This window comes from Drosophila bipectinata, unplaced genomic scaffold, assembly GCF_030179905.1.
Source record: "Drosophila bipectinata strain 14024-0381.07 unplaced genomic scaffold, DbipHiC1v2 scaffold_283, whole genome shotgun sequence".
Classification (NCBI taxonomy): Eukaryota; Metazoa; Arthropoda; class Insecta; order Diptera; family Drosophilidae; genus Drosophila; species Drosophila bipectinata.
Genome location: NW_027222935.1, coordinates 4,794 through 18,451, shown reverse-complemented (window position 1 = coordinate 18,451; position 13,658 = coordinate 4,794). Strand labels below are relative to the sequence as shown.

At 44.2% G+C, this 13,658-nt stretch overlaps 1 long non-coding RNA gene across 2 annotated transcripts; it reads left to right on the top strand.

The window, feature by feature from the left end:
• The first annotated feature begins 438 nt into the window (after positions 1–438).
• On the top strand, positions 439–2,809 carry LOC138927488 (uncharacterized). Of its 2 annotated transcripts, none has more exons than XR_011443978.1 (4): positions 439–456; positions 1,540–2,265; positions 2,318–2,435; positions 2,490–2,809. It is a non-coding gene; the product is annotated as an uncharacterized lncRNA (long non-coding RNA). The 2 variants fall into 2 exon arrangements; XR_011443977.1 differs by having other exon boundaries at positions 2,487–2,809.
• Positions 2,810–13,658: the final 10,849 nt, after the last annotated feature.

Below are 13,658 nucleotides of genomic sequence, written 5' to 3'. Positions count from 1 at the left end.
CCAAAAAAGTCAAAGATCGGTTTGTCGGCAACGGTTTTCTGGGATGCCCGAGGTGTAACTCATGTGGATTATCTGGAAAAAGTCAGAACAATTACGGGAGAATACTATTCCCATCTCTTGGGACGATTTGATGCGGAGCTGAAGAAAAAAAGACCGCACATGGCGAAGAAAAGTTTTGTTTCATCAGGACAATGCTCCCGCTCACAAGAGCGTCGAAATTGTCTGAATAGCTCAACGATATTATACCCCCTCCACCCTTTTCTCTAGATTTAGCAACCTGTGACTATTATTTTTTTCAAAACTTAAAAAAATGGCTTGGGTGTAAGAAATTTCAGTCAAATGAACAGGTAATCTGTAAATCAAACGCCTATTTTGAGGACCTGGACCAATCCTATTTTATAGAAAGTATTGGGAAACTGGAGGATCGGTGGTCCAAGGGCATACGTCATACGTAAGGTGAGGCCGACCTTTTTTCAGCTCACCCTCGTATATATAAAATAAAAATATAAAAGCGTCTGGGCTGCCGTCTGGGCTAGTCTAAGTGAATCCAAAACAAATCCATTAAAGCCGCTCAACGGAGTCATCACGAAGGAATATGAACGATCTTCTCCTCTTCTCCTTAGTAGAGAAAAATTTCCTAAATTACAAAATCTTTATCTTCCATCTTATAATAGTAGATACCTACTAAGCTTAACCAACAGTAGGACAATGCTGGTTGTAGATTTTCTTCATAACCGCTTAATACGCTTAAATTTTAAAATTCCAACAGACTAGACTAGACTAGAAACGTTAGCCCTTTATTTTAGCCATTATAGTTCAACATATACCAAGCACGAACCTATTAGGGTCTTATGTTCAAACTACAATGGTCTCTACTCTATAAAATCTCTTTTCTGTCCTTCATATTTAAAATATAGAATTTTAAATTTCCTTACAAACTTCTCTTAGTTTAAAAAATTACAAAAGCTTAATAAATACTAATAAATTGTTCTCTAGCGCCCCTCGGTCGTCTTTATGATAAATACAGGAATGCTAGCAAATGCTCTAATTAATATAAAAGCTATTTCCCAAATTCTGAAAAACAAAAACTTCGCTTCCCTATCTATATTTTCTATGGATAGAGACACAAGGAAATTTCTGAGAAAATATTACTCAGTGGAAATATTGAGAGGAGGAACGTTGAGAGGACTCACACTGTCAGTGTTCCGGCAGCGATGCGCCAGAACGAAGCGAATTTAACCGTTAGTAAAAGTTCATTGATCTGGAACTACCAAGTTTTCTTTCGTTTGGGTCTGTTTGGCCCAACATAAACTTATTGTGCCTTATTTACAAAGATAGGTGACGGCTGCTGTCTGACCCGACACACATATATTAGGAATAGACCCTTAAATATACAATCCAATCAGCCAGACTAATTATTTTCCTCTATCCGTACTTTAGAGTTTTAAAAAAGTAAATTTCTAATGAGTCGAATTCAACATACATTTTTAAAACGTTTCACATGCAGAGAATTAATTTACTTTATTTTTATCGTATCAGGATCCTCTGTCCCTGGTGCTAGTCGAGGCCAAGGTGCTGGTGATTTAGCAATAGATGCCAATAAGAAAAGTGGCAGAAGACCTTCGCAATCAGCAGGTTCCAAGGGTCTTGGATCCTTAGCAACGGTGAAAAGAATATCCAAAACAGGAGGAGCTGGTAAAACTTCCAAGACAGGCAGGAGAGATTCGAAAATCGAAGGGGAGTCAAATGAAGGTGGTACTGGCGCATCTGCATCTACTGCTCGAAGGAGCTTAGGTAGTAGTAAGCTGGATAAATATGGAAAGAAAGGAAGACTCTCCTCTTCGCGTTGTAGAGATGAAGGGCAATTTGACGAATTTGTTCGTCATACTGTCCAATCTTTGTCAGCGGGCGATATTGATGGTTGTGGCTTGGAACGAGAACTGCGCAAAATTCTTGATATGTTCGTTGATGAATGTGGTTTTTGCTTTTGCAAGTGTAATATTCCAAAAAGTCGATTTTATGCTATATGCCATAAGCTATATCACCATGGACTACACACCTTAGACTTTAAAGAGTTAGCTTATATGCACAAACGTATTTACGCCGCAGCCGAAAATATACTTCCTGGCTGTCTTTTTAATATGATAGTTAAAGACGTTACTGCCTTAAACTGTGGTGTCGTTGATTCGCCTAACAAACAAAAGTGTTGCAGTTGCAAAAACACAATGTGCTGCGATGCAAACGAGGAAAAACTGATGCGAAAAGGTAAGAAGAATAAAGTAAAAAGTTAAAAAATGTTTTATTCTAATTTTTTTAGTTATGCGTCTTGAAACTGATATTGAAAATGCTAAAATATGTCTAAAAAACCTAAAAAGTATTCCATCTAGGCTCTCAGTGCAGAGATGTCGTTTGGATGGAGGAGATTCTTCTTTAATGTGAGTATATTAATATATAAACCATTATATATTATTTGGAACTTTTTTCAGTAGATCCATGGACATAGATCGTGTAAAACCACATAAGCATTTAAAAGCATATTTTTCAATGGTCTAAATAGTGGTTATTTTTTCAATGTCAATGGTTATTTATTCAAAAACAATGAAGTAAAAATCCGAGTGTCACCAAAGGCCGTTTTTTTCAACATTTTGAAATCCGGAAAACGAAGGTCTACTTAAAAATAAGCGATCTTAACTGTATATTTATGCTGAAGCCATGAAAAATTATTTGTATAAATATTTTTTTTCAAAAATGCCAATTCCAAAATTAGATAATGTATATTACAGTACACCCAAAATCAGAATACCCAAATAAGGATAAATTAAGTTAAAAGATATTCCATAATTTTGGATTTAATTACATCTAGGGATAGTTCAGGGGACATTAAATGGGATAACGAGTTATAATTTTTACAGATAACGCGGAATGGATCGTGTTCCGCAAAATTAGATCTAGTTACTCTATTAGGCACAGAAAACATTAATTTTTCAAGAAGTACTTGTGAGTCAACCTGTCCAAGAATAAGCACATGAAGCAGCATAACCCCAGCACAAGTACGGCGCTCTTTTAAAGGTGGTAGGTTTAGTAGTTTTTACCGGCAATTGTACGACGGGAGGGAAGTGGCAGTAGTATCCCAGTTTAAGCCTTTTAACGCAAATAGCAGAAACTGCTTTTGGACTGATTCAATCCTCCTTTGGTGAACAAAGTATTGCGGACTCCAAACGCTAGAACAGTATTCCAAGATAGGACGAACCAACGATACGTATAGAGTTTTAGTTGTGAAAGGATCATCAAATTCTTTAGACCAACGTTTGATAAAAGCTAGCACGCCTCTGGCTTTATTGACTGTTAGTGATATGTGGTCGTTGAAGGACAACTTATTGTCAAAAATTACTTCAAGATCGTTAATTAGGAAAACACGATCTAAGACGTTATTCCCAAGAGAGTACTAAACGATGTGAGGCACACTGCGATTGAACGTCATAACCTTACACTTAGAGCAGTTAAGCAAAAGGAGATTGTTTGAGCACCACAAGAAGACTTCGTTAAGGTCTAGTTGCAAGTGTCTATGAAGGAAATGGTCTGAGAAAGAAAGACATAACTTGACATCATCAGCATACATAAATGTAGTAGCATAGTTTATAACACTAGGTAAATCGTTGACAAAAAGAACAAACAGAAGAGGTCCTAAGTGACTACCTTGTGGGACACCAGATGAAACATTTATAATCTGTGATGAACTGTTTTTAAACAAAACACGCTGCGTTCGGTTCGATAGATAAGAGGTCAACCACTGTACTATATGAGGAGAAAACCCCAAAAGACACAGCTTATGAAGGAGGAGATGGTGGTTCACAGAGTCAAACGCTTTACTAAAGTCAGTGTACACCACATCAGTTTGCATGCGGCTCAGAAAACCTCTGTGGATAAACGAAGTGAATTCAAGAAGGTTAGTCGTGGTAGAGCGATGTTTGACAAAACCATGCTGTGAAGTGGAAATAATACTTTTACAAAAATGTTGCAGTTGGAAAGTAACCAGTTTCTCAAGCAGTTTGGGAAGCGCAGATAGCTTAGCAATCCCCCGGTAGTTCTCAATAAGTGCTTTAGAGCCTTTTTAATGAAGCGGAATAATAAAAGATTCATTCCATCTCTTGGGAAGACATGCCAGCTCCAAGGATAAGTTGAGTAAGATAGTGAGAGGATAGCAAAGGATATCAGAACAGTACCTTAGAACACAGCTAGGAACATTGTCAGGACCAGCAGAGAATGATATATCTATTGTTGAAAGAGCTTCGAACAGATCCTGAATTCGAAATTTTGTAAAGTGAATGTTGTTTATATGTGGTAATTTATAAGGATAAAAAGAATTGTGGTTATATGAATCGGACGAATAGGTGGTTTGAAAAAATGACGCAAAGAGATTAGCAATATCTTGCTCAGAAGAATGTGAAATATTTTTATATGATAGGGAAGGGGGAAAAAGATTTGATTTACGTTTCATATTGACAAAAGAGTAGAAGGAGCTTGGATCATTTCGAAAGTTTACCTTACAATTCCTGATATACTGCTTATAGAGTAGATCGTTGAGAATAATAAACTGGTTGCGAACATAAAGAAAGTTTGACTGGTGGCACATCGATCCTGACTTAAGAAACTTTTTGTAAGCTCTAGATTTCCTGTTCTTAAGACGAGAAAGGTGTTTATTATACCAAGGTGGTTTTGTAGACAATGATACAGGGACTTCCGGAACAAATTTGTTCAAGGCATTATGAATTATTTCGTAAAACGAATCCGTAGCTGCTCCAGCAGGAGCTGGCCAACAGGTTCGGGTGATTATGAAGCCTCTGCATGTAACGTGCGCTGCTTCTTTGAATCTCGTCCTTGACCCAAGGGAAATTGAGAACCTCGTGGATGGTGCGATTGTCTTGATAGACGTGGGCCCCAGTGGCGATTCGAAGGGCTCTATTTTCGAAAGCTTGTATAGTTCGGACATTCGTCTTGCTCGCAGTGCCCCAGAGCTGTATGCCGTACGTCCAGATTGGGCGTATTATGGCCTTGTAAATGAGGAGTTTTGTGGAAGTTCTCAGCTTCGATCTCCTACCCATGAGCCAGTAGAAGGATCGAAGTCTTTGATCAGCCTGTTTCCTCTTCTTAATCATATGGGGCCTCCAGGTGAGCCTCCTGTCTAGGGTGAATCCCAGGTACGTTGAGGTAAACTGGAGGGCAGTTGCCTTTGCAGAGAGAAAATATGGTGGCAGTGCTCTTCTTAAAAACACTCGTTCCAGTATTTTGTAGAGCATTGGTAAAAAACTTATTGGTCGGTAGAACGAAAGATTTGCTTCTGGTTTCCCGGGCTTAGGTATCATAGTTACCTGGGCACGTTTCCATGTGGACGGAAAGTACCCTATCTCCAAGCATCTATTATAGATCCTCGTAATTAGCTAAATGCTTGGAGGTGGTAACTTTTTTAATGCAATTGCTGATGATGGTTATGAGCTCAGCTGTTTTCTCCTCAGTCACTGGTCGTAATGGATAGGCGTCCCTGGAAGGCTCGGCTAGCAGTCGGGCAGTTTCAGCAGCATCCTCCGGTTAGCAGCGATCGAAAGGCGTAAAGACACCTTCGAGGTGTTCGGCGAAAGCGTTGGCCCTGTCCATCTCCGATCTGCACCAGCTGCCGTCGGTTCTTTGTACAGGTTCCTTTTCAGCGGCTGTCTGATAGATTTGGTGACTCGCCATAAGTTTTGTTGAGGGTCGCCTGCCTCAAGTTGTTCGACGAACCCGTCAAAGGCCTGCTTTCTTAGTCTTGCCAGCGTTTCTGTCAGACATTTGGTCACTCTATTGAAGGCGGTTTTGTCCAAAGGATTCCTCGAGAGTATCCACACTCTTCGGAGTCGTCGCTTTTCAAGTTTGAGTTCTTCGACTTCTGGGCTCCAAAAATGGATGTCCCTGTCAGTGGCGCTTGGGCGGTTGGAGGGCCTTGGTGCTGCTTCAGAAACTGCCGCCTGAATATGGGCTGTTAACGGTGTCGATGTCAACCGGGGAGTCAAGTGTCGGGCTGGGGTCGGTAACGTTGTTCAGGTAAGATTGGTACTTGTCAACGTCTGTTGTCTTGTAGATCAGCTTTTTGCGGGCTGACCTGAGCAAGGCTGGGGTGAAAAGTGACACGGCAAAGGCGCTGTGGTCCGAGAAGAGGGGTTCTACTTCTCTCGCCTGAATTCCGGCAGAACCCAGTCCTCCGGAGATGGCGAAGTCTAGGACATCTGAGATTTTGTGAGGATCCGTAGGCCAGTATGTGGGTGCACCGGTCGCGTGACAGCTCAAGTTTCGGGACTGAATCTGCCTGTATAGAGCCGAGCCCTTTGGGTTCGTAATCCTGGAGCCCCACCAGCGGTGTTTAGCATTAAAGTACCCTCCGATTATGAACTTGGGGCCGAGGCAATCCAGTAGCAAGACGAATTCCTGTTCGTGGATGTTTTGCCTGGGGGGGCAATATGCTGCAGCGATTGTTATGTCACCGTTGGTAGTGGAGATTTTAATTTGGGCACATTGCTCCCAGTCTTCGCACATGGCTGGAAGTGCCTCGTACTTGATGCAGCTACAAATAAGGATGATGGCGCCCCCACGACCTCTACCGATCGGGTGGTTAGCGGCAATGAGGTCGTATCCTCTAATAGTCAAGTATAGCTTGGTGGGTCCTGCAATACAGCTCGACCTCTGGCCTTCTTTTTACCAGGCCGTTAGCATTTCATATGGTTATATCTAATTGCGTATGCATAAGGATTTGCAAACGGTGGCCATCATTTGGGCTATTTGGCTCAAGACCTTCTCCATCATGCGCTCAAACATAGATTCCATCCTAGCCATTAGGGCGTCCATTAGATTACTTGGAAGACTGGGATCGGGATTGGGGTTGGAGTCAAACTGTGGTGCTCCGTTTTTGGCTGCGAAAGCATAGCTGATGTTAGGGTTAATTTTGCTGAATTGAGGTTACTTGCGTCTTGGGGCAGTCTGCTTGGGGGCGAACGTGCTCTTTGCCTTTTTGTAGGCTGGACAGCCCTTGTAAGAGGCCGCGTGTGATCCGTCGCAGTGGAGGCAGACGGCTGGTTCACTGGCGATTTTGGTGCATTCACTTTACGCATCTGTACTCCAGATGGCAGTACCGTTTCGTGTGACCGAAGCCCTGGCAGCGATGGCATTGGGGCACATCGTCGAACTTTGCTAATGGCTCAACCGTAACCACCGTGCTGCATAGCCGCTTGACTTGAAAGGCCTCCTTGTTGTTTTTGGCTGGCTCGAGGTTAATAAAGAAAATGTTTAGTGGCTTCTTTGTATCATTTTGCGTAGGATTGTGTATATTCCTGACTTTGTGTCCATGGCTGCTGAAACCCACCTTAATATCCTCCGGGTCGGTGGAAAAGTGGAGGCCTTTAACGACGATCCGATAAGCGCGCTCGTCTCGGGGCTGGAATGTGTGGTATCGATGGTTATTTTTCAGAGTTGAGTAAGTATCCTTGTCTGGAGTCATGACGCGAATTGTGTTGTTAGTGCTTGCCTTGTAGGTCATTTCAGCATCCCCGCCTAAGAGGCGGGAAATGTCTTTGGAGAGGCCCTTGATGCTGGATACGTCCGGGATAAAAATTGGCGGCGGTTTGATGATTTTCGCCGCTTTTTCCGCAGATTGTTTGGTCTTCTTGTCATCTTTTTTCTTTATACCGTCAACCTCCATGTCGCTGACACGATTTTCATCGTCTAAATCAGATAGAATTGCATAATAGTTTTTTTCAATATTAGCTTTAAATGCAGCTCTGGCTGCTTCGCTGGTGGTTGGTTCGTCTTCCATTTCTCCATGCTCGGAGTCGCTGGAATCATCTTGAAAATTAGAACAGGCCTTCTTTTTCGAAGGCGGCTTGATTTTGATGAAACTGGTGGTCTTGCCAGCCCATTGTGTTGGTTTTGTCCGAGAATGGCCGCAAGATTATGTAAATTGTTTGGTGTTTGGAAAAATTTTGGAAATTTTTTCCAAAATTTTGTTTGGAAATTTTTATTTTTTATTTTTTTTTTTTAGCAAACAATAAAACGATGCTTTAGGTTCAAAGCCTACCGGTTTACGACGTATGCCTCAGTTGAGGCATCCGCAAAGCCATGTATTTGACATACGGTATTTTTTGTCGTACCTACATGCCTTGGAATAGTCAATATATCCAACTCTTCCAAACCAATTGTGATCGATTGCCATTTCTGCTGAAGGCTTTCAGGAATTGGATCATCCGTCTCTGTCTTAAGCAGCCAAATCTGTTGTATAAGAATTTTGACCTTTGTGACAACAGGACAGATAAGCCCGAGAGGATCATATAGGCGAGCAGTAAGGGACAACATAGATCTTTTGGTTGGCGCATGGCTTGTACACATCTCTCGCGAAGAAAACTTAAAGATGTCAATCTTTGTGTTCCAAACGAGGCGTAACGCCTTTGTATCTTCGTGCTCCCCGACAGATACATCTGTAGACTGATTAAGATCTATTAGCTGCTCACAGTTGTATGCCCACTTCGAAAGAACAAGACCGGCCGAGCCTAAGATTTCAACTACTTTGTTTCGCATCGCCGTAAGTTCTTCGGTTGTATCCGCGCCTGACAAAAGATAGTCAACATAGAAACCTTAGCAATGTAGCGTATAGACACGGCTGTATAGTTGGTCCGATCATCAGCAATTCGTTTAATGACACTTTCTAGCTTGTCTTACTCGATCCATCGAAAACCACTCTAAGTTTAGTGCTTGAACTTTGCGGTCTGAGCACCCATTGATAAGGAATGAAGAAATGAGGCTCAGTTGGAATTTCATCGTTGACCAACGTCTTGTGTCCTAAGGAAATGTACTCCTTCATAAAGGCAATGTCGGGTCAAGCAGCAAGCAACTAATTTAAACACAACAATTAATAAGTAACTGATGTTTTGCTGGTCGCAAGCCGACTCTCTTTCGGCCGCTCGGCTTTGCTACTTCGGCGCTTATGGTTAGCGAGCATCCGCTCAGCCTATTCTGCAAGGTTGGCGCCACTCTCGTTCGTACTTTTACTGCGCTCGCATCCTAAATTGGATTTCAAATATTGTACATAAATCCTAATTTCATATGCGGCCTGAATAAAGTTTATAACGTTCAATTTAAATACAAAATCATTTTTTATTTACGGCATCGAAAACTCTCGATGACCAAACATTGGTGAACCCCGACGTGATCGTTAATATATTTATATACACATAAACAAATTACTAAAACAAAAACAAAACAATTTTGTAAACAGTGTTATGTGAAATTATCATTATCAAATTATCATACGTGTCTAATAAGTTTATTTACAATAATAAACCGTCACAGGAGCACCCACTCCAACCCGGAGTGCAATTTTAAAGTGCAAGGCCCTGGGTGTTCTCCAGGACTTACAGAGGATTCAAGGAGCTCTTCAGCCTATTTCCAAGGTGGATGATGCCATGCTACACGTGCGACATGGTCAGATAGCCACCATGTTCAGCGACTTCAAGACCTTCCCCGGGAGCTTGAGGATTTGGACATTTTGCAGATCAGCAGTGACCTTCGATGGACTGTTTCGGAGCTCGTAGCGACGATGCAGGCGGAAATTGAGCTCGAGACGACCCTTCGCTCATCTCGAATTGCTGCCCACTCCACCCTTGCCAACGGAATGTCCACCATGCAGGCTGACCCAGGGTTAGGTCAAAGTTTTCAAGTGCTGCCTCCTTTGCCGCTCCCTACGTTCAGCGGTGGATACTCGGAATGGGCTGAATTTTACTCGATCTTCTCTACCATAGTCGGCAATAATCCTCGTATTAGTAAGGTGGAAAAGTTGCAAAGGTTGCGATCTTGCCTTCGGGAGTCGAGAACTAGTTCTCCGACGAGACTATGATGTTGCGCTGAATTTATTGGAGAAACGATTTAATAACCGTCGCTTAATATTTCAGGCACACGTGAACGAGATTCTGGGCCTCAGTCTGTTGGAAAGTGGCTCAATAGCAGCACTTCGAAGTCTTTCGGACAAATTTAATGCCCATATGCGAGCCTTAAAGAATTTGGGTACTTCAGTTCAGATCGCCAGCTGCATCATCGTCCAAGTTCTGCTTCAAAGGTTGGACCCAGCTACCCAGGCCAAGTGGGAGGAGAGTCAAAACTCCTCAGGTTCAGACGCCATCCCTACTTGGGAGTCGATGGCCGAATTTTTGGAGCAGCGGTGTAGGACGCTGGAGGCTATGGACGTGGCCATGGCTGCATACGCCCCGGACGCTCATGTGGGAAGGCGTCGAGGTGCAAATAATGGTAGATCATCCTTTATTGTTACTAATTCGCTTCCCTCTACCTGTGCTCTATGCGGTGGATGGTCCCATATAATGTCTGCATGCCCCCGATTTCTATCAATGCCCCCTGAGATTCGCCTTGGTGAGGCCAGGCGACTCGGTCTTTGTCGGAAGTGTCTGCAAACGGGCCATCACATGCGTGAGTGCCTCGCTGCTAGTTGTCGCAGTTGTGGAAGGAGGCATCACAGCCTGCTGCATTTCCTGGAGCCGCCGGCATCTAGCGGCCAGCCTTTGGTTGGTCCTCCCACGTCAGCCATAGCCGAGGTCGCCGAGCCTGCAGCCTCTTCGCCGTCCACTGCTAATGCACTAGTTGCTCAAGGTCACAGCGGCGATATATCGTTGCTTGCTACAGCGAACATTTTTGTTCGTAGTCGCGCTGGATCCCTTGTTCCATGCCGAGCTTTGTTGGATTCTGGATCTCAGGTGCACGTGATCACTTCCCGGCTGGCAAGTCAGCTGCAGCTCCGGAGGTACAAGTCATTCATGGCGGTGTCTGGTATTGGAGATACCGGCTTTGCGACAGATGGATTCTCTGTTGATGTTCTCCTACGTTCCCACTGTTCCGAGTACTCGGCCCTGGTTAACGCCGTCATCGCCGCCAATATCACGGACCTGCAGCCTAGCTTCAGTTTGGATGTCTCCAGCTGGAATATTCCTGGCAATCTTTCTTTGGCTGATCCTGAATTTTTCCGCCCACAGCGCATCGACCTTCTTATCGGAGCCAGTCTGTTTTATGAGCTGTTGTGTGTTGGGCAAATTAAGCTCTCAGCCGGCCTGCCATTGCTGCAGAAAACTCAACTTGGATGGGTCGTGTGTGGAGGCGGTTCACATGTCCAGAGAAGATCACTCGTTTCCACTGCCCACAAGGATGTTCCGGAGAGCGCAACAATGCTGGATGATCAGCTGGATTCTTTGCTCCGCCGGTTTTGGGAAATCGAAGACTGCTCCGAGCCTATTGTGAAGCGGACGAAGGAAGAGCTAGATTGCGATGCGCATTTCGTGCAACATGTTGCTCGGCTGGATTCCGGCGCTTACGCGGTGCGGCTTCCGTTAAAATGCGGCTCTAAGCTGCTGGGAGAGTCGTACCCCCAAGCCGTTCGACGATTTCTTTCCCTCGAAAGGAAGCTCTGTCGCCGTCCTCAATTAAAGGAGCAATATGCTGCCTTCATAAAGGAGTATCTGGAGTTGGGTCACATGTCTCCAGTCCCTTCTGATACGAGCGTCACTGGCCAATACTTTCTTCCACACCATTGTGTTTTAAAGGAGGACAGTTCAACAACCAAGCTCAGGGTTGTCTTTGATGGATCTGCTGTCACAACATCTGGATATTCATTGAATGACGTGTTGATGTCTGGCCCAGTTATTCAGCCAAAGTTACTGCATATTCTGTTAAGGTTCCGATGCCATCGGGTGGCCATTACTGGAGATATTTGTAAAATGTATCGTTGCGTCAGGGTTTTTCCTGAGGACAGCTATCTTCAGTGTATTCTTTGGCGGGATTCCACCCAGGATGAGTTACAGGTTTTTAAGCTGGACACGGTCACCTACGGAACGAAGCCTGCCTCATTTTTAGCAGTTCGGACAATGCATCAGTTGGCAGATGATGAGCAAATAATGTTTCCAAAGGGGGCCGAAATTCTGCGTCGCGACTTTTATGTGGATGATCTGCTTTCCGGAGGCGACTCTATAGATGAAGCTATTAGCATAATGCAGCAAACATCCGCGATCCTTGCCAAAGGCCATTTTCGGTTAAGGAAGTGGTGCTCCAATGTTGCTGACGTTCTGGATAAGGTGCCTGAAGAAGATCGGGAGTCTTTCCTAAAGTTTGATGATGGTAGCAACTTCACAAAGACACTGGGTCTTGCTTGGGATCCTGCAACTGACCGCTTGCTATTTTCTTTTGAAGGGATTCAGTCAATCTCAAAGCCCACTAGGCGCATTGTGCTTTCTTCAGTCGCTCGGCTTTATGACCCCTTAGGCCTTGTTGGTCCTGTAATTTCAAAGGCAAAGATCTTTCTTCAGAAGCTGTGCCGTGAGAAGTTGTCCTGGGATGAAAGTCTTCCTCAAGCTCTTCACTGCGACTGGAATATGATTTGTAGCAGCTTTGGTAGTACGCAGCGCGCCGAATTCCCTAGATGGGTGCTGACATCGAAATCCGAGGTGGAGGTCCATGGATTCTGTGATGCCAGCATTGAGGCGTATGGAGCATGCGTTTATGTCGTGTCCAAGGGCGCAGGATCTGCAAGCTATTTACTCTGTTCGAAGTCCCGAGTTGCGCCGTTAAAGACTGTTACGGTGCCTAAGCTGGAGTTATCGGGAGCCGAGTTGTTGGCTCGACTTATGTCGGAAGTAGAGCAGCTGAAGGTCTACGTTGGAAAGTATTTTTGCTGGTGCGATTCTGCTGTGGCTCTGTCTTGGATTCGAGAAGAACCCTCTCGGTTTAATGTTTTCGTCGCCAATCGAGTTTCGACCATTCAGAAGCTAACTAGAGAAATGGAGTGGCGGTATGTTCCCACTTCTTTGAACCCAGCAGATATCCTGTCGCGTGGTGCTCTTCCCAATGAATTGGTTGAGAATAAGCTGTGGTCTCATGGTCCTCCGTTTCTCGTTGGATCCCAAGAGACGTGGCCGACCGCGGTCCCATCTGAGAGATCAACCCTGGAGTTACGTGCAAGGGTCCTGCTCATTCAGTCTCCGTACGTGGATATAACAGCGGTTTCTAAGTACGCTAATTCGTTTCCAGCACTGCAGAGGGTATTCGCTTACGTATACAAGTTTTCTCAACGAATTCACCACAACGGTGTTACGGCTAGCGATATAAAATCTGGAACACAGCTGTTATTGCGGCTAGTGCAACGTGTGCATTTTTGGGAGGAAATAAAGGCTCTTCAAAATGGAAAAGACATAGCGGTATCCAGTGCCCTAGCCTCATCCTCTCCCTTCTTGGACAAATTTGGACTGTTGCGCGTAGACGGTCGGCTAAAAAATTCGTCGTTGGATTTTGATAAACAGCATCCAATTATACTTCCAAGAAGCCATCCAGTTACGCGGGCTATAATTGTTGACTTCCATGAGCGAAATTTACATACGGGACCTCGCGCACTGTTGGCAATTATTCGGTCCCAATATTGGCCAATTGGGGGGAGAAAAACCGTGACGAAGGCATTACACAAATGCATCCGATGCTTCCGGACTAAGCCTCGGCTGTTGCAGCACATTATAGCTGATCTCCCGGCACATAGAATTAGCGGCTTCCAGGTCTTTGGAGTCACTGGTGTGGATTTTTCTGGGCCGTTCTATTAT